The sequence below is a fragment of the Pteropus medius genome, unplaced genomic scaffold (genome assembly GCF_902729225.1).
Source record: "Pteropus medius unplaced genomic scaffold, Ma_sr-lr_union100, whole genome shotgun sequence".
NCBI lineage: Eukaryota > Metazoa > Chordata > Mammalia > Chiroptera > Pteropodidae > Pteropus > Pteropus medius.
The window spans coordinates 6,293,031-6,315,310 of NW_024340696.1; the positions used below are offsets into that span (position 1 = coordinate 6,293,031).

The window sequence follows — 22,280 nt, forward strand, 5'->3', positions numbered from 1 at the left end:
TCAATCGTTACGGCCATCATATGAGGAAAAAGTTAGAGGTCATCATTCCAACTTTGAGGCACAGGGAGGTTATGCGGCTTACATATAATCCCCAGGTCAGGCTCTGCTGGGACCCAAGTCTGCCGTCCCCTACTCCAATGATCTTTGTAATAGTGACAACAAGCACGCAGTGAGCATCAAATATTTTCAGACATTTGAAAACATTCAAATATTTTCAGACATATTATGTCACCTAATCTTCACAATGGCCTTAGGAAATAGGTATTATCACCCCACCTTATAAACAAACACAGACCCCTACTAGACTTAAAATTCTCCCAGAGCAGGGACTTTGAGTGAATTCACTTAAAGTTACCTAGATTGAATGTGGCAGAATTGAGACTACAGTCAGACCATTTCTCTGTTCAACACATACTTACGAAGTCCCTGTGCTGAGGCTGGAAGGCTCAACTTGTGTGTGCGGTGGGCTCTGGGAAGGGGAAGTGCACTGCTTCAGCGAGGAAGAGAAAGACTTGGTTTCACAGATCACTTTCTATATGCATCAGCTCTATCAGAATTGATCTCTCTGGAGCTTCTGAAAAAATGGATTCGTCCGGTTTTGATATTTTAAATTATGCATTGAGAGGACTCATACTCTTCCCTCTTGTTAAGATTTAGGGTTAGGACGACATATCAGGGATAACTTTTTTGGAAAAAGCAATATTAACATCTTATCTAAATTCCAAGATCCAGGCTGGTTTGAAGAAATTTCTTGACACTGGCTGGAGATTGGCTTCAGTTCAGACTGAATACTATTAAATTCAACAGACTCTACATAGGTGCTGCACTAAACACTGAAAACACAAAAATGAGGAATACCATCTTTGCCCTCAGCCTAATAGGAGAGATGGACGGGGAAAATGTGAAGCAAAGGAGGAAGCACACCATGTGGGTTTGGGAGTCAGAGCCCTGGATGGAATACCTGGGTGGGATCCCTTCTCTAGCATTACTGTGTGACCGTGGGCAAATTTCTGAACCTCTGTATGTCTTTGTTATTTCACCTGTAAAAAGGGAGGTAAGGTATTAGTCCTACCTAATTTTTGTTGCAAGGATTAAATGACTTAATATATATAAAGTGTTTAGAACAGTATCTAGCACAAGCTAAGTACTACGATGAAACCATTATAAGACAGAGTGAGAAGTATAGTAAAAGAGAGAAATTCAATACATGGAGGAAGAAACGGTGAATTGTTTCCAGGGCAGTGGGGGTCAAGGATGGCTTACTGGATTTGGAAGAACGACTAGAATTTTTCCCAGGAAATGGAATGCAAAGGTCAGGTGGTACTATTACTACTACTAGGATAAAAATCTATCATCTATTGAGTGCTTACTGTTTGCAGGCCCTATGCCAGTGCTTAACATGTGTTATTTAATTCTCTCGATAGCAATTTTTGCAATCGAGATCATTAGATAGATAAGAAAATAGAGACCCAGAGAGGTTAAATAACTCACTCAAGGCCACATAGCTAGTGCATGGCAGAAATAGGACCTGAACCAACAAAGATTGATGTCAGAATAAACTTTTTAAACCATCAAGCTATGTTTTAGTGGTTCTCTGTCCCTCCCACAATTATTGAATCAACTTTCTTCACTTCAGTGTTTGACCCTTTAGAACCTGAGATCCAGTCATTTATCTTGTAGAGTTTGCCTGTCAATCTGTCTCTACACTCTCAGCTTGTCGCATTGGCTGACAACTACTGTGCAGAATGTCGCAGTGGGAGGGACATCTATTGAAAGGGGGAGATTTCAGAGGTCAAGATGCTAAGCCTCCCAGCTTTTCTCCCAGGCCCGCGACAGGCACCATCCGCCCTTTCTCTGAGTTACCCTGTGACGCCTGATGAAATTAAACCTGCCCCAAAAGGAGCAAGCTATGGGCGTCTGGTTCCCTAGCACTTTTAGTCTAATTGCTGCCCAATGAATATAATAGCTCCCGACTATCTTTTCAGCAATGCAGCCTTCTGAAGCCATTCAGAAAAGGCTGAACACCAATAACATTCACCCTTCTGTCTGAAGGCTGAAATCCAATATCACCTGGAGGGTCCTAGTTTACAACTTGGTTTTCATCTTAACAAGGTCCCTGAGTCTCAGGTTTACTGTCCAGTTGCTAGACAGGGATAATCTGTGACATCCCCCTAACCTCTCTCCTGCTTCTCACATCCCAGGGCTTCTAAACTCAGGATAGGATCACAGGATTACTTTTCAGGCTGAGAACAGGAGCTGCAAACTCCACCTGAAACCCATTTTGTTGAGCCACTTACTACCTATTGACCTTAAAGAAGCAACTGGCTCAAATTGTTCTGGGTTCAAGTTTGGAGACCAGTTGGAGTCTTTGGCCAATTAGTCAGACCTCTAATGCAGTTGGCAAGTGTGGATCCAACACTGCAATGTGCCCACATGTAGCACCTTGTCTTCACCCTAGGTCAGGCAAGAAGCCAACAGAAAGCCCAGCTCCTGATAACTAAATCTTAGGTACCTCTGTATTTTAATTATCTATTGCAGGGAAACAAAACAGGCCACCCCAAAAATTAGTGGCTTAAAACAATAGCTATTTTGTTATCTCTCACATTTCTGTGGGTCCATTGTGTTCAGCAAGACAATTCGTCTGCTCGGGGTCTCTCATACAGTTAAGCTCAAATGGTGGTTGAGGCTGAGGTCTTCTGGAATATTTGAGATAATTCACTCCCATGTCTGTCACCTTGGCAGGGACAACTGGAAGACTGAGCTCAGCTGGGACTCTAAGTCAGGTAGGCCCATCTCTCCATATAGTTTCAAATTCTCTTCCTTTGAGTCTCCATATGATCTCTTCAGCTGGGTAGCTGGACTTTTTATGCAATGGCTCAGGGCTCTGCAGAGTAGAAGCTGTCAGTCCTTAAACTTAGGCTCAGAATTGGCATGGTGTCACTTCTACTGTATTCCACTGGTTAAAGTTGCAGTGGGACAACCCATATTCAAGGAGTTTTTATAAGAGTATGAATACTGCAGGAGCAGGTCAGTAGATGCTATCTTTGGAGAGTGGCTATTACACTTGTTTATACATTGACCTCTGTAAACAAGAACAAACCACATTCCCTCATATAAACATATTTTCCTCTTATATAGCTACCACTTTTTTTTCATACTTACCATAGGTGAGGCACTATGCTAAAGGGTCATATCATTGCCTCTTTTAGACTTACAAAACCTGAGAGAGCTAGGTGTTTGTACCACCATGTTACAATTGAACAAACTAAGGTTTCAGAGAGGTTGAGTGAACTTTCCTAAGTTATCCAGCTAGTAAGTTATGGAACTAGAATTAAATCTAATGTCTATGTATCTGAAAAAAATTGTGTTTTTTAAAATATATACAGACAAAAGTCACAGTATCCTCATTCTTTGTTGTTTTGGTACAGTAAACAAAACAGAACAAAACAAAACACAAAAACAGTCACTCTTGGCCAAGCTGAGGCTAACGGTGTTTTGCCTGAGGACCCAAGGATCTTGAAAGTAAATGTGGCTGTATATTCAGAAGCTCTTCCTTCCAAGCTATTCACACATCCCACCCTGGGTTCCTGCCAGCTTCAGCTCAGGCCCTGGGCAGAAGGTCTTTGATTCTATTCACTTTGTTCTTGCTGCTGGGGACCTGGACCTATGAATTCAGTGACCTGCCTAGATCTTGACCACTTATTGCCTAGCCTTCTGCCTCATCTTTCATCCCTTTGCTTGGATCCTTACTACTGGCCCTCCTAGAGTCTGAGAAGATAATGGTAAACATGTGGACATACCCACATCCTAGTTAGTAAAGAGGTAGTAACTATAAAGAATGGGGAAAGTCCACAATGCTATGAGGGACATAGCATAAGCACGCAGCCACATGAATCAGCCAGGGTAGGCCATGTTATGCTGTAGTAAAAACCAATTTGCAAATATCAATGGCTTGAGACAACAACAGTTTGTTTTCTACTCATGCAACAGGTCTACTGCAGGCTGACAGGGGACCCAAGCTGAAAGAGCAAACAGCAATGACAGAGGGAATATACTCTAATGAATCTAGTCATGGCTCCATTCACTCAGAAGGCGTTCAGGATGTTCCATCTCCTAGTGTGCGTAGGAAATGACCTCTAAGCTGAGACCTAAAGAATGAGTAGGAGTGAGGTAGAGAGTAAAGCATGAGTGTTCAGGCAGGGTAAGTAGCAAGAACAAAAGCTTGGGGGTGAAAGAGAGAATACAATTTTGTAGGACATAAACTTGGAGGATGAAGGGTGGGGTGGGGAAGAAAAGAGGATACTTGGTCAATACTGTAGGATTTAAAACATCATAGACATTTCTCATGTGAAAAGAGTAGCCGTTCAATAAACCAGCCAATGATCTGTGTATTCATTCATTCACTTGTCCATGCGAGATATGTGTTCCTTCCAGAAATATTATATCTCAAAGACTTTTAGTTGCTTTTCTGGTTTTCAATTATTTTATCATGGTTATTGTGTGGGCAGATGGCTATGAAAGCACTTCTTAGCAATTTCTTCAATGTTAACTCCATGACTTGATTATGGAATTTTACTCAACAAGGAACTTTAGAAATAAGTTTTAACCATCATTAGTCACAAAAAAATTCTTAAAATTCAAGATGATAGGAGAGGGGAATGACATTTTTGGGTGAATAAACACTTTAAATATTTGCAAACCGGTCTTACGTCATCTCATGTACAGGGGTGAGTAATGGAATTCATCTAAACAGAACCTTAACTAAGCTGTGACTTTCCACTTATTGGTATATGGTGCAAACCAAGTACTTTCCATGGGCTTGTGTCAGAAGAACTAAAAGTTCCAGGAAGTAGTATTTCACTGAAGAATTTCGGTATGTTCATTCACTCATCAAACATTAACTGAACATGTACTGTATACCAGAACTAGAAACTGAAGCTCTAGTAGTGAACAAAACAAAGTTCTTACCCACATGAAGCTGACAATCTAGTCAGAGAGACAGACGGTAAAGAAGTAAATGCTTCAGATGGTGATAAGTGCTATGGATAAAAATAAAGTAGGTAAGAAACATAGGGACCCTAAGAACAGTTAAGAAAGGCTTCTAAAATAATAGGCCTAAAAGAAATGAAGGATGACATCTGGGAGAACAGATCAGGAACAGCAAAGGAAAAAGCAAGAGTAAAAAACCTTGAGGCCAAATCATCCTTGAAGTGCCCAAAGAACCACAGGGAGGCAATATGGCTAGAGAGGAGTGAGCAATGAGGAGAGAAGTTAGAGATGTTTTCTAGGAGATGGAAGGAGACAGATAATGTCTCTCTCCATTATAAGGATTATTGCTTTAACTCAGAGTGAAGTGGAAAGCTGGGGAAGGATTTTGAGCAAAGAGTGGCATGATCTGATTTAGGTTTTAGAACCTGGTAACATCTAGGGCTATTGAGATTGCAACTCTTGTGGATATAGTAGAAAAGCAATTTGGTACAATCTTTGGCAAATACTATGGCATTACATATTTTGGTAGATTTGATGATTGGTCCTAATTCTTTAGCTGTCCCCTTGGCCCCTTCCTCTAAAAGGGAAGTGCGTTTCCCTGCCTTGACTTTAAGCTCAGCCATGTGAATTGTCTTGACTACAGAGGTATTAGCAAGCATGATACAAATGGAGACTTGAAGTGTGCTTGTGTAATTGAGTATAACCTCTGATGCTTTTATCATCTTCAGAAGAACGTGTCTAAATTAATCTGCCACTGTTGGGAGGAGGATGAGAGATAACACAGAGTCAGTCCAGTCGAGCCTAACTTAGATGTTCCAACCAGATCTGTGAGATTAAATGATCATTGTGTTAAGTCACTGGGTTTTGGAGTGTTTTTATATAGCATATTTGAAGCACTAGCCAACCAGTACACATATCAAGCATCAGCAACCAGGCTATTACTCCTTGATCCTCCAGATACACTTTGAGAGCTTATTCAGATAAATTCACACGTGTATCAGTCAGCATAGGCTAAGATATTCTGTGGTAACACATGAGGCTTAACTCAACAACAATGTGTTTCTCACTCATGTAAACCAGATATGGAAAAACACTAATAAGGTGTATTCAATGGCAGACATTTTAAACCTGAGTAATGTCTACCTACAGCATACAAATGGAGCAGTGAGTAAGAAATAGGTCAATTAACTAGATGGTCAGATGAGCAGAATAACACTAGCAATCAGAGGGCTATCAAATTTAAAAATTTTTCCCATTTGGCATCTTCTTCTGTATCTTTAGCCTTTGGAAATAATTTAACAGAAAAATTTTTTTTAAACTTTGAATTAACATATATTCTTTCTACTTCTACCTGTAGCATAGAAGAATCAGAAACAGCCTACTTGTCCAACACAGGGGGAATGGGTAAGTAAATTAAGGTACACAGAGGATCATAAAAGATATTTACAGCATAAGATTAGGAAAAAAAAAAGAGAAATAAAATTTATAACAGGATAATTTTTAATTATGTAAAATATTAATGTAAGTGAACAAATTTTGGAAGGAAATATGACATAAAACATAGGGTGGGGACTATCGGTGGATTATTTTCCTTTAAAGACCTTTTAACCATATTTTATGTTGTTAAAATAAAAATGAAATGACTCATTAAATATCCTTCTGATGTTGCTTATCTTGGAGACAACTAGTTAGAAAATACATTTGCTATGGAATGCTAGCCCCCTAGAGAAATGAGATAGTGTCTATTTAAATATCTTAAGGGTATCAGATGCTAAGGTGTAGTAACTTGCAATCAATACCTGTAATTTGATGAACTGGTAACCAAATCCATCCCCCTGAATCCAATCTTTTTTTTTTTTTTTCATCATAAACTAAACTAAAAACAAAGGGCAAGATTTTAAGTTATCAATTCAGGTGAAACAGAATTTGATCTTTAGAAAACCTTAAAACATAATCTGCACAAAAGGAAGATAGTTTGGGTGTCCCAAAAGAGGAGATGGCTCAGCTATTTACCTAGGACACTTCCCTCGGGTTGGAGCCAACAGACACACTGGCATTCTTACACATTGAACAATGCTCAGCTCTCCTCCCCTGGGGCACTGAGGCCCCAGAGCCAAGGTCTAAGTCTCTGCCTTCCAGATGGCACATCCACAAGCACATCTCTAATATGGGTCAGGGTCAGTTTTGGAGACAATTTCAGAAAGACTCAATATCTCTGGACAGAGCTTCTTAAAGTCCTAAAAAAAAAAAAAGCATAAAAAATTTAACATATATTCTTGGGAATTATAAATAGGAAAACTCTCAACTGGTATTATTCCAAGGGATGTCTTGAATTCTCAACACATTTTGTTTTAAATGTTTTTCATTCATTCACCACAAAGAAATCCATATTGATTGTCTATTTCAAGCTATAAGTTGGAAATACAGTAGGAAACAAGGAAGACAAAGATGCTTGCCATTGTGAAATTTACTTTCTACTGAAGAAAATATAGATTAGCTCTGTTTTTCCTTCGGAACCTCTGCTCTGCTAGGAAAAGATTCATATTGGCTCTATTGAATGATGATAAAATAATATTTTAAATAACCCAGATGAATTCCCAGATTCTAGCACTTAGTAAATCTTTATTGCTTAGTCTCAAATACTCTGAGTATCAGTTAGTTATACCAACCCACTCTGTGTATGGGAGAGACCATTCAAATACCAAAATCTCAGAATTCTTCTGAAGAACTGACTTTGTTTGGACTGAAGAAAGTTTTGGGCCTAATATTTCTTCTTCCTAACATTTATACCAAGCACTGTGATAAATTCTTTTTCATAAACTTTTTGATCCAATTATTACAACTATCCTCTTAGGTAGTTATTTTTATACCATTGTACAGAAGACAAGCAGAAGGGCCAATGACTGCTCCAAGTTGGAAAAATCAAAATCAATGAATTCAAAATTCAGATTCTGTCTCATACCAAAGTCTGTGCTCTCCCTCACAATTGATGCTTATAGACTGTGGTCAAGAGAAGTGAGAGAACTCATTGGATGAATGAAAGAGCTTATTGGATAAATAATAGAAGGTGATTCTGAAAACAATCAGGCATCGTCGTGTTTACGTTGTTGGGTTGGCTGGATGTTTTCTGATCATGCAGCATAATATAGTAAAAACTGAGGTTTTGAAGTCAGGCTGACTTACATCTGAATCCTAGCTCCCTTAGTTCTTAGTTTTACCTTTGACTGTGGAGAAGTTACCTTATGATAGGAAGTCAATTCCCCTTTATGCAATGGTGATGATAATACTTAACCTCACTGGGTTTTTGTGAGGATTAAATGAAGTCATGTTTGTAAAGCAATTATTGGAGTCCTTGGCATATAATCAGTTCTTAAATAATCCATTCATTTAGCAAATATCCTCCCTAATTCTCCTTTGCAAATTTGTCTTTCAGGTAGGTTAGGTTCAAATGACAAAACAGTCAAATTTATTTGTGGGGCCCACAAAGGCACTTTCTAATAATAAATAACATCCCATTAACTTGAATTTAACCCTCAGAGGTATTTCTTTTTGTTTATCAGATTGCGAGTTAGAGTTCAAATGATAAAATGTATGTGTTTATCTAAAACATTTTTTAGCAGTATCTTGACACCTTGCCCTTCTAATCCAAGAGCATGAGGATCTCAAATGTAAGAAAGGGACAGAGACTTATAGGTCAGTACTACAGGCCAGTTACTGTGCCAAGCCATCTACACTGAGCATCTCATCTCAGCCTCTAACTAACACTAGGAGATAGGTTCTTTTTAAAAATTTCATAGATGAGAAAACTTCTCGCGAGGTTGGCAGTGGCGGTATTTCTCTGCCAAAGCCATGATTTTATCTTTTATTGTTTAGCCTCAAATACCCTAAGAGTATCAGTTAATTATACCAGCTCACTCCTAGAGTTACACCTTTCTCTAGGTTCCAACCACCACCTCATTTTCTTCTCCTTCGAACCTCAGGTTGGAAGTGGTTCCCCAGGCTGTTACTAAAAGCAAGGCACTTTATCTCTTATTCGTCTTCTGTATCCTATCCAAACCTTGGTAATAATCCTTTCATTAAACCCTCCTGAATTACCCCATTTGGCCATCTGTTTTGTATTGGACTCTGCTGCTACAGTTTGGGAAGTGGAACCTATGAACTAGGTGGGCACAGTTATTTCCTCTAAAACAAAATTAATTTGGGGGGCACAGACCAACTCTAAATGGAGCCTTTCATGTACTCGGTGGAGAAAATTTCTCCAACTCTTCTCTTTTTATCTCTCCCTGAAGATGGAATTTATCTCCCATTCTCTTTCAGAATTGTCAAGGAGACAAAGTTATTTTATTCATTCAGGGTACTTTCACTTTAATTTTGATATTTCTTTATCTGAAAGTCTGGAAAGTTCAATAAAGCCTGAGACCAGAACAGATGTTAACATTTTAGTATTAAACTTTAACATAATCCCTTTTGGTATTACTAATGATGCCTGATTGCTTTAAGTTTCAAAGTAAAATAAAATCATTTTGACTTTATTCTAGAATGATGGAATATATTAAAGTCACATACTATTATTTAAAAAGAAGCTGCCAGAAAGAAAGACACAGACAGAAGTTAGTAGGATGAAATGTATTACCACTGGTCTCCTGGTCAACTATCTTAATAAAAAAAAAAAAAAAAAGATCTATTCAGGAAGCCAATTGAAGCTTCCTGTATTCTCCTTCACTGACCAGAATAATAATGGTTTTAAAAGGAGTCCAGTTGGGAAGAGAAAGTGTTTACTCTGGCAATAAAATACCAAAATTTCTGTGTTACAGTGGTATAATTCAAATCTAGCATCCTCCATGCACCAACCAGAAAGTTTTTCCTACAGAGTGAGTCTGACCATGTTTCTTCCCTGTGGCAAACCTCTGGATGGCATCCCATGGTCTACAGAATAAAGCACTACAAACTAGTCTTGGCTGCCTTTCTGGCTGTCCCCACTTACTTCAATGACACCAAAATCTATGCTTTAGAAATTTGGGTGTCCCACTCTTCTCTTTCCCGGATCTAGTGTGCTCTATCTCTCTTCCAGGGTCTCGCCCATGCTTGTCCCTCTGCTTAGAAGGTTCATTCTCATTACCCACTGTAAGCCTCCCGAGTGCCTTCTCATGCTCAAGAGACCATATTAAATGTCACCTTCTGGCTAAAGTTTTCCCTCACTGCTCCCCACAACAGCCTTCTACCACTTTTCATTATCTTTTCAGAGTTTTTAAAAAATCTTCTAAATTTCTTTTTATCTCTTTTTTCAACATCACATTTTTGTTAGAACAAAGAAAGTTACCAATTAATAATTCTCTTTTATAATGCATACCCTTTGGAGTCATTGAATTCTAATAATATATTTGGAGAGGAAAGGATTCTTGTTAAGCACCCACTGATGTACTATGTTCATTATTTAATACATTGTTTAATTTAATCCTCACAACAGCATTCTATAAACACTATTATCCCATTTTGTTGATGAGGAAACTGAGCCTCAAAACATTACTCAAGGCAGTTCAACTGGTGGTGGAGAATCCAGAATATGAACGCATGTTCTACCTGACTCAAAATCTGTGCCTTTTCCATTACATCATTTTCGTCATATAAAAAATTGATTCACAGATTGATAAGACTCCCTCTTGCTTACATAGATTACAAAGTACTTTTACAGAATTATCTTATTTGATCACCAATGAACCTATGAGGTAGTTAGGGCAGGGTGAGGACCTCACTTTCTGGATCAGAAGGTCAGAGATTTGCTCAAGGTTGTTAAACCAAAAACGAGTCACCAACACAAGAACCTTTGTCTCCTAAACCAGCACTCCTTCTCTATAACAACATTGTCTCTAGCACAGATATTATACTTTCTTTCCCAAAGGAAAGAAGAATCAGATCTTTTAGACTGCCTACAGAGGCTCCAAATGAACCTCCCACACATCTTACACTTTTGCCCTATCTTAGCCACCAAGGATACAACCTCTGCCCTGATTGGTCAGCTCAGCTCAGCTCTAATATCGAGATTCTAACCTGTAAGCCAGCAGCCAACTCTGACCTCAGATACGGGATTTCATTTTTGTTTTTCACTCTACACTGCACTTTTAAAAAATGTAATTTGTTCCTAATTTTAAAAAATCAGGTGTCTATAGCATCTCTTGAAAAAAAAAATACTGATACTGCGAAAATCACTGGCTCTCACAATGAGATGAGACAAACACTCCATTTCTTTCTTTCGTGTACCTGCTGGCCCTCTGGGGTCCTGAGTTTCTGGTCCAGGTCTCATTGGAAACTCCCCATTGGATATGGTTCCATAGTGTAGCTGTTAGTACATCTGCTTTACACACAGAAGGTCCTGGGTTCGTGCCCTAGGTGGAGCCATGGTCCATGGTCTATAGCCATGCCACCCTGAACAAGCCGGATGTCTGATCTTGGAAGCTAAACAGGGTTGGGCCTGGTTAGTACTTGGATGGGAGACCACTTAGGAAGACCAGGTGCTGTAGGCATAAATATAAAACAAAAACCAAAAACTCCCTGTTGCCCATTATACGATGCAAAAGGTCTTACAAGAGCATCTGCCACTCATTTGCCTCCTTCTCTAATTTTTTTCTCCAAGGTTAGCTCAAGGCTCTGCCCTCCTGGAATGATTTCCTTCTCTTGAACATTGAAAAGCATCCCCTATGAGGACAAGTTCTTTGCTCCTTCACACAGGAATAAAAATATCTAGGAACCATCTACTCCATGTCCCTCATTCCATCTATGCTGGTGATTATCTTCCCTAAATGCTCCAGAGGAAAGTGGCATTGGTGAGTGAGAAAGAATTGCTAATTGCAGGGGATGAGAATTTATTTTGGTCTATTAGGCTTCTGTTCTTTGTCTCACCTTCCATGGCTTCTGAATAACACTGGAGAGACAGTACATACCATAATGGAAATAACAAAAAATTATTCCTCATTAATTCCTTTGGGCCTCAGTTTCATCCTCTGTAATATGAGGGTGATAGGTTCTTTGCTCCCTGAAAGCTCTTCTAGATCTAATATTCTCCAATGGTACGAGGGAACAATCTTTAACTTACGTCCCATTTTTGTCTTAACAGTGTTTTACTTCTGCACTTATATTTAAAAATGTGTCCCAATTTTCAAGTAGGAGAACAGCCTCGCGAACTCTCACAGTATTTTGGCTGCCCACAAAGCCAAGATACTTCCCTGGCATACATGGATTAATAGATAGAACTCTAGGCTAACAGCCAGGAAACCTGGCTGTGTCATTTACTGCTATACTATCTTGGGCAAGTTCCTTTCCTTCTCTGGGCCTTGGTTTCTCCATTGTAAAATGAGAATAATGGATTAAATTAAACAAATTTGTTACTGTGGATGCAAGAAATACACTCCTGTGAGCTTGAGTAGCAGTGATAATGGAAAAAATACTGGACAAAAAGTCAGGAGACCTGGGTGCTATTAATAATTCTTCTACTCACTAGGTTTGTGACTTTGGGAAGTCACACACATATTCTAGGCCTTCTCCCTATTAGTATTTGTCACTTGTGCTATGTTTGTGTGTTCTTAATCTGGCCAGCATCAGTCATTTTCATAACCATTTGGAACCCAGAGACATATGAGTTTCTACTTACCCAAGAGTTTCATTTATTCAACTAATATCTGTTAAGCATCTCTTGGAGTGCCAGAACTTTTCTCAGAGTTAGTCGTATAGACAAAATTGTGCTGCCCCAGACGAGCTGACTTTCTGGTGACATCTGTGATCTTGTATATACAAGACCAAGTCTGGTTGCTGGTTCAGTTGATTTTCTGCATTCTTCATTACCTCCCATTTCAATGCAGTATCCTCATTCTTTCCTCTGGCCTCCACCCAGTGGTCACCAGTGTCCTTATGTTCTTTCAGGTAGCTGTTACCCTGCTCTTACTCACCCCCGTACTTACTTAATCCCTACCTCACTCTTCAAGCAGACAATGAAAGTAAGCATGTGACTAAATATTAAAGGCAAATATGCACTAATGGATGACCCTTCATCAAAAGAAGTGGTGTGAGCAAAAGCTCTGGGCTCAAGAGAATGTGAATTGAAATTTCTGTGAAGCTGCTCATGGGCTGTGGGACTTAGGCAATTGCTTAGCCTTTTGCTAGCCAATTGCTAGCCTCATCTGTAAAATGAGGATAACAATAACACCCACCCTCGCGAAGAGTGTTCAAGTTCAGTAAGATAATGTATGTCGATGTTCGGCACAGAGCCTGGCCTGGCAGATTTAAAATGCTCAACACGTGGTCCCTATGTGTCCTGTCTGATGCCTGGACAATGGCATTTGTGGTCAGGCTGATAGCAGAGATGTTCTAGGAGAGAAGAGGCCTTTCCATCCCCCCCAGACTTGTGCTAATTAGCCTATGTTAAGGAGAACATATATAAGGTCTCAGTTCAAAATCACCTTAAGTGATACTGTGAAAGAATTAACCACAAGATTGCAATTTAACCCTCAGGCTGCTCAGTGTAGGAAGGAAAATTTTTGCCAGTTCCAGAGACAACACAGCATTCCTGCTGCACGTGGTTTAGACTTCCAGTGCCAAAACACAGGACTCTTTACAAAGCCCTTGCTTTTCTGAAAATGTGTTTGTCAGGAGCCTTGTTTTGAAGATAATGGATTTACAAAGAAGGCTGTTCTTCCTTTCTGGCACCTTGAAAGGAAAAAAAAAAAAAAAATCCTTGAATGGGAAGAAAGATCAAGTGGCTGCTTTGCATGTACCATGCCTCTTGCCCACAGACTGTGCCACAGTGTTGGAGGCTAGGTTTCATAATTACACAGTGCCGGCACACAATTACCTACAATTAGGCTAATTATATAAATACACTATGATTATCTGAAAGATAACTGTTAAATAACACACAAAGAGAAGTGAATGGCCCTGAGGTAAATCTGAAGGGAACTGAAGGGCAGTCAAGGCCGTTTCATGAGCTCCCAGCTCCTCAGAGGAAGGCACCAGCTCTGAGCTTTCCAGCCCAGCCTCCCCTCCTCCCCACTCAGGAATAAGTCCTTTCCACAGCCTCAGTTAGCTTGTTGTCCTTCAAGTAACCCCAAAATGTCCCCTTTGCCATCTCTGTCTGTTAACAACAAATTATGACAGACAATTGGGTTGGAAACGGTATCTAGTTTTCAGGCCACCACCACGGCCACGCTGCTGACATTTAAAGGCGAGCTGTGGGTGCATTCTATATTTCCATGTTACTGATGGGCTTGCCATTCTCAGATCGGCAGGCCAGAGCAATTAAGCAAAGGTTTACACTTGCATAAAAATTACAGCTGACTGATGGAGGGCCAACTCCAGAACCTTTGGCCTGCTCTGAATCCTGGCTGCCAACTTCACATTTCGATAAATGCATTTGGAGCTCCGAAGGAAAAGAGACAGCTTCACAAATACACACAAATAACATTTTGGGTTAATATTCCTGCTGCCTTTTTCTCGGACTTTCCTGGACCAGGATTCTCAATATTCATTCAACAAATATTTACTGAATATGTTTTTTCTTTTTTCTGACAATCTCCAAATTTGATGTTGGAAGTAGAACAAGGAAGAAAACAATCATGGTCCTTGCCCACAAGGAATTTATAGTCTTTCCGTGGGGAGAGGAAGGGGCATGTTCTGCTTTCAAGTGGATTCGCTCTTGCTGTGACTATGGAGGACTGCATTATCCTTCCCAGTCGTTTGCTCTGCCCTCTAGCCATGCTGTTTGCCATGTGACACTTGGCGGATCCTCTCCCTAGAGATGGAATTACTTCCCTACCCCACTTTTGGTAGGCTTGGCTACATGACTTGCTTTGGCCAGTGGAATTTGGCCCAAAATAACAGTAAGCCTGTTGCAAGCTTTGTCCTCAAGAGACATCACACGTTTCCACTCATCTCTCATGGAACCTCTAACCTCTGATGTGAAAAGAACATGTCTCACGAGCCCTGATGATCCTAGAATGACAAACACAGTAGAACTGAACTGAACCTAGAACCAAACCTTATCCATGGACCAGACCTAAACTGGCACTTTCCATGTGGAGCCACGCCCAGCAAACCCAGCTGACATCTGCAGAGCCACCCAGCTGACCCTCAGATGTATGAATGAGAAATAAAAACTAATGGTTGTATTCCACTGAGATTTTGTGGTTGTTTTGTTACACAGCATTTTTATGGAAATAGTGGGCTGACACAAAGACTTTTTGAAGTTTCTCATAAGGACTTTAGTACAGATGTGTTTCACCTAAAAAGATAGTGAAGAAAAAATTCTAGAAGGATACAAATGAAACCAAATTGTTAACAGAGTTTTCTTTAAGAAAGAGGTTTGAGGAAAGGGGCTTGGGGTGTGGGAGGATGAAAAGGAACCATATGCTTTTTATTCTATATCCTTTGACCTTCTTTGGATTTCAGTAACAAGTATTTTGCAATTTTTAAAAGAAATACATTTTTTAAAAATGTCATTTAAAAAATCCAATGAAAGAGGAAATTAAGAAGACAAATATTCATCAAACTCTTAATGCATTCTAGGCACTGTGTAATCATTTTATACACATTACCTTGTTGAAGTTTTACAACCCTGCAAGATGGGTAAGGCTATCTCTATCTTAAAGATGAGGAAACTAGGCTCAGAAAGTTCTGAATGCTTGCCTAAAGCAAAACAGCTAAGACGCTGAGAAGAAAACATTTGAATCAAGGCTGTCAATCTCAAAATCGATATTCTTTGTTTCATATTATATTGCCACATGCTATCACAGATGAATAAACACTCAAGGCCTCAGTTTCCTCATCTGCAAGAGAGGTTTGGATTGCATCATCTCTGATGTTCCTGGTAGTCTAAGATTCCATGAGTGAAAATTCCCATTATGCATTAAAGATTCTTTACTTTCAGAGGGATACAATCAAATTTTCTCTAAGTATAGTGTTCTCCTAGCTCACATAAGAGCTTATTATTTCCAGATCATTAACTGTTTGACATAGAGATTTGGCTGAGAAACTTGAAGCTCAAGTGTTAGAGGTCTCTGCCAATTGAAGATCAGTCAAATGTGGATAATGGCTCCTGTTACTCTAATACAAGCCTACAGGAAAATGTGATTCAATTTATAAAAATCTATCAAATGCAGCTTTTCAGGAATTCATCTATTGGGTACAACAAGGTACATCTGTGCTATATTATCCAAATAAGTTCCACCTGGCAGGCAGATGATAGTAAAGCTTAAAAAGGAAAAAAAAAGAAAGAAAGAAAAAAGAAGGGAGTTTTTAGAAAGTACTTTTATCTCTTCTTATTCTATTTTAACATATTCTAGTCTATCACACTCTCTTTTCTTGGTAAAGCAGAGACATTAATTTGGCCAAGCAATGGATGATGCACTTTTATGAAGAGATAGAAGCAGGTTAGTCATGAGAAAAACCTTTCGAATGTCATTCCACAGTTTGAAAAATTGGGATGGAGGGAAACGGGGTAGAGGAGAGGCAAAGCAGGAGCCGTTCTTTGTCCAACTGGCTTTGCTTATGATGAAATTCATAAAATGGTCATGGACACTGTGTAATGTGAATCCTCAGAGGCTTGTTCTAGCTTCTGCTAAAATTGAGGGTCCTAGGAATGCCAAAGGAAAACAAGCCATTAAGAAAACTTGCAATCATTTGGGGGCATTAAGACCATTAAGGCAGGTTATCTGGATGTCTGGGGTAGCTGAACTTGAAGAATACTTTCCAGGTCAATGTGATTTAACACAGAGGATTCTGATTATAGTCAGTATCCTGCCTTAGGTGACATTTTAACTTTCAGCAACAGATCTCTTTCCCCTCTTCCCATCCCCTGCTCATTTTTCCTCTTAGTCTCTGTGGCTTCACCCAAGACAATGTCATCCATTCTTATTTGGGTCTTTGTAAGTCAAAATATCTCCAGACTCAGAAGTTAGTTTCAAGAGCCAGACATCTATTTCATTCTGAATAACTGTCTAGACATAAAAGGGATCACTCAACACTGCCTCCCATGATCCTGTGAGCACCCCTGCAATAGCAGAGCAACATTAGACAGACAGACACATGTGCTCCATCTGTCCTACCTCTGGGCTCTCACTAACCCTAACAGATTCTACTTTCAATAGAAGCAAATAGGAAACAGGGAGGCTTCTCAGTCGGTAGAAGTAATCGTTCTGTGTGCGAAGAGTGATTTTATTTGCTGAGTTTGTTTTTTTCGCTCCTAAGGGTAGGGGCGGTTTCCTGGTTTGGGGGGAAGTCCAACATGTTCAGTCTTATCATCTCCTTGGATTTATTATTAAAATGAAAAGATCAAGAGAAATATGTTGATTGATTAATTATTTTGTCTGCAATTGGAAGTCTTGTGCAGAATCATTGATCTCTTATCAATAAGTAAAATGTGAAACACAGCTTTCTTAGGAATCATGTTAACTCATGATGACTTCCTCTCACCATCCCTCTGCAAAATGGTGATATTGAATATAGAACACTTAATATTGATAAACTCATAATGGAGTTGGGCCAGGGGATCAAATTCTTTCCCTCAATACAGAGGTTTTGCCAAGAGAATTCTCTATTTAGATTTTTATTTGAAATTTCCAGAGGAACCTCTCAGTCTTCTAATGTACACATTCTCAGAAACATCCTCCTTAAAGTATATTCTTGTTTTATTCCTAAGGATACTGGGGCACCAATATAAATATTCACATTAGATTTAGCATGAGATATTAACAAAACATGATTTGGAAAAAATATAAAATAATCAGATCCACTTTGCTCCCCTCAAAATTATGTCATTAGAAGGCCACATGTTTATTTTTTATTTTCTTTGCTCCTAACTTTCTTTTATTATCTTAGGAAAAGCTTCCAGAATCACTTCAATTACATAGAAAAATTAATCTAAATATCCCCAAATTGCTTTTTTTATTAACAACAACAACGACAACAACAAAAAGACATGCCCTATAATTTACGTGAGATTTGGTACCTAAAGGCTTTTAATATTTTCAAATGTCAAATCCACCATCAAAGGATTATTTGCAGCTATTAAGGACATTCCGAAAAATAAATGTGACACAGACTTTTAAGGTAATCTCAAAGTTTTAAACAAGGCAATCTTTTTGGAATGAGCCTTTCTATGGAGGTGGATACTTTGAGGAAGACCCTGTTCATTTGCATGAATACATTCTGGTGTTCATGTTTTACAGAGAATTATAGCTTCGTTGTATTCTATGTAAAGAGCATCCTTTGGGTTTTTGTAACACAAGGACTGTAAGTATATCCCTGCTCTGCTTGAGAAAAAGTAATCTTATGATTTGAGACACTCTCCTAGTCTTCATAGCAAGCATCTTGTATAGCATCCTTTTCACCACTCTAAGTCAGAATATCAGACCCTTGAGGGTTACAATTTTTTCTCTTTAAGTAAATTTTTTATCCTGTGAAATCACTGAGTGATGACCCTATTTTATCGCTAACTATTCTTTGTCATATTTATGAGACTTTCAAAGAAATAGGAAGTACTTTCTGGGGATGTTTAGGTTTTGGATATTTTCATATTGCACTGTAATTTTTATGGGACAAAGTGGCAAGGTCGAAATATTTCTATCTTAAAGTTAGTGAGACAGTCTGGGTTAATGTTAGTCCATAGGCTTGGAATGTAAGCCTCAGATGTGGTTGAGAACTTTACTGCTGGTATAATTTTCCTTTAATCTTTTCATAAACTTAAAAAACACAGTTAAGAGAGAGATTGGAAAAAATGATAGAAACTCCTAAAATCCAGGAATAGGAATTGGTCATTGGCCTCATTGAACCAGTTAGGTTTATGGGTCACATTAATCAATACTCAGTTTCATAGCAGATGTGGAGGAAGCGAAAAGTCTGGATTCCAAAAGAAAGCAAGAGTACTGAAAAGTATCCTATTTCACATGCATGGAAAAAAAATGGAGAGGGAGGGGAAAAGATTTATGTATATCTGAAAGCAATAAGGATGAAAAAACACAACTCAAGTCATCAAAATCACTGTTGAGAAACCAGATTCAAATGCTGCTTTGAATTTTCTTAATTAAATTTCAACATCAGAAAGCCATGAATAATGAGTATTAGTCTTACTGCACCACAGTGTGATCTGGTGTCCCACCTTGTAGGGAACACTTTAAAGTTGTACATATCAGTATCTGTGGACAAAGGCATGCATTCTTTCTTTCTCCACCCCCTTCTTTCTTTCTCTTTCTCAAAACATTCAAAGTTTAGTTTCTTGTATCATTTGCAGAAAGTGACACAGAAATTTGCAGAAAATGACTTGTATCTTTTGTTCGTTCAACAATATGTACTGAGCTTTCTTGGGGGGGCAGCCTTTGCACCATATGACCTGAGAAACATGAAGAAGATTTTGACCATGAGAGCAAAGAAACCCTAAATGATGAAAAAGACAAAAATCATAGGAAGAGTCTTGAACAAAGATTGGAGCAGAATTGAATTTGGAGACGAACACTTGCCCTCCCCCCAGTGGTGTCCACTCATCTCAGGTACTTATTAATGTCAACTGTGTGCTTGGTGTGTGCCAGGCATTCTGCAGAACATGACAAGAGTGAGACAGCCTTCTGTTTTCACTAACTTTGAACCCACCCTTTCAAGTTTTATGACACCTTTCTTTCCAAGTTCTCCTAAATCTATTCATCAATGCATTCACCAAATTACACAGCTGGATGCTGGGAGCCATGTCTGCCCATTTCCAGCTGGGTTGACTATGTAACACGATTACAGATATCCTACTAATAATGTGAATCAGTTGTTTACCAGTACAGTTATTTTAAGCCTGGCATGTGACTGCTGCTGGCTGGTTGGTGAGCAGAGGAGAACAGGAAATGAATGAAATCATTTATTAACATTGAAAATAACAAATTGAAAGGTGTTGGGTCCTGGGGTAAGTAGCACTTGGCTTCTGAAAATGACGGAATGGGAATTTTCCAAAGAAAGGACTTACCTGAAAGAATTTTCCAAAATTTGGTTTTGGGGTCATGGAAAAACACTAATTTCAAAATAGTTTTATTGATTACTGAACGTGTCCTCAAGAAGACACATACTTGCTAAGAACTTTAACATACATGTTGTCTTTGAAAATCACTGCAGTGTTCATGCCTTGAGTATATTCTGAAACTAAAAGATAAAGAATAAATAAAAAAGGAAAGGAGGTTTTTATTGTGCATCTACCAATTGCCAGGCACAGTAATAGATGTTTTCACACACATCGTGTTATCTACATGTTACAATAAACCTGTGAGTTAGAGTCACCACTTTACAAATGGAAAAAAAAAAAATAGAGGCTCGGAGAGGCTAAATAACTTGACTGAAATCATACAGTTTGTGTCTGAAACAAAGAGTTATGTCTTTCAAATCAACTGCAAGCTCACTCTCACTCCAAGTGTTTCTCTCTAATAAGATTTATAATAGAGAGTGGAAGATTTTGCAGAAAATACAGCTTTAAAATTTTTTTCATATTAAATAATCTTTTAAGAGATGCTAAACTCTTAAATCACAAATTATATTTTAATTAAGTCTGATAAATTATGTATTAATCATATTTTCCTTGAAATATATATAGGTCAAGAGTATGGTTGAAATAGGAAAACATTTCTCTTTGACGTTTTTCCCGCTGCCCTTTTTTTCCTTTATTCTGGGATTCTGTACTGCTTTGGGAATGAGCAGTGACCCAGGAAGTCAGGTGGTAGGGAGGAAAGTGGGTTTGGAAGTTGCCATTAAAAGGGCCAAAGGGTTTTATCATATGGAAATAATCAAGTAAGTGACAACTTTTTAGTAAGGGTGTTCACTGAAGTATGATTTATAGTAGCAAAATTTGGCAATACCCAAACATCCAACAAAAGAGATTGGATAAATAAATGAAGCTCATTTGTACAATAAAAATTTTTTCAGTGGTTAGAAATAGTGGTGTGTTGTTGGGGGATGGATACATGAAGGTTCATTAGACTGCCCTGTTTTCTGTGTGTTTGAAATTTCCCATAAGAAAATATTTTATAAATGCTGATGTACGTATATTTTTGTGATCTTATTCCGTGGAAAAAGGAGATTATTAAATGTAGTAGACATTTCCATTATTCATCTGCATCCAGTTTTTCTTTCCTTTCAAGTGCACAGGAGGATTATACTTCCCTGCCTTCTTGCAGTTGGGCACGGTCACATGACTGGTCAATAGACGTAGGTGGAAGTGATGTGCGTCACTTTCAGGCTGGAGCTCTTAATTGCCAATGTGTGACTCTCCAACGCTCTCTATTCTCAGCTTCTGTTACTTAAGACATTCTAAGCGGTAGAGCCCTTGACCGTGAGTGAGGACAACATCAAACAGCTGCCTGACAAAGTAGAATGAACAAGAAATAAACCTTTGATGTTTGCTGCCACAGCATCTCTTAGCATATCCTGATTGGTAAACAAAACAATGTAATTTGACAAGAATACTCAGCTTGTTCCTTCCTCTCTGTCAGGATTTTGTGCAAATATCATTTTCTAGGCAGCTTCTCCACTTAAGCTTACATAAGAAAATTCAGAGTCCATAGGATTTGACAGATTGTCTAGTCCAGTTATGAATACTGGGGACCACAGAGGTCAAGTGATTGCTTTTAGGACACAAAAATTCAGGGCCAACTTCCTTATATATCTATTCTGTTTATTGTCTGTCTCCCTTGTTAGACTAGAAGCCTTATGAGAACAAGAATTTTGCCTGCCTTTCCAGCTATAACTAACCCTTGCTACTTGAAAGGATGATGATGAGTGATAATAACAATGTATATCTATATAATACTGTCATCCTTATATATTATCACAGTTTGCTCTTATTCAAACTTGGAAAAATGTACAATTATGATTACTTAAAAATCGAAGCCTAGAAGAATTAAGTGATCTTCCCTACATCAAAGTCACACAGCTGAATCATAATAGCTTATAATTTATTGTGGTCTTTTTCTGTGCCAGGCATCTTCCATGTTTTATTTGACTTACCCTTCACAGCAACCACGCACAATCAATTGGATTATTATTGCCCTTTTATAGTTGAGAAAAAAGAGACAAAGAAAGGCTAAAGAATTTAATTAGTTCATTCAGCTAACATTTGCTGAGTATCAAAGTAAGGCCAGGCACTACTCTATGCACTAAGAATAGAGCAGTAGAGACAGGGTTCCTTTTCTCATAAAGCTTGCACATCTGTAGCAGGTAGGGTGGAAAACTGAAGTGTGTAGGAAGCCTCTGGTGCCCCCTCAGGCCCCTCAGCCATACCTCTG

At 38.7% G+C, this 22,280-nt stretch overlaps 1 pseudogene; it reads left to right on the forward strand.

Annotated features, from left to right (window-relative positions):
* The first annotated feature begins 11,394 nt into the window (after positions 1-11,394).
* LOC120610303 (uncharacterized) lies at positions 11,395-11,510 on the forward strand (annotated as a pseudogene).
* Positions 11,511-22,280: the final 10,770 nt, after the last annotated feature.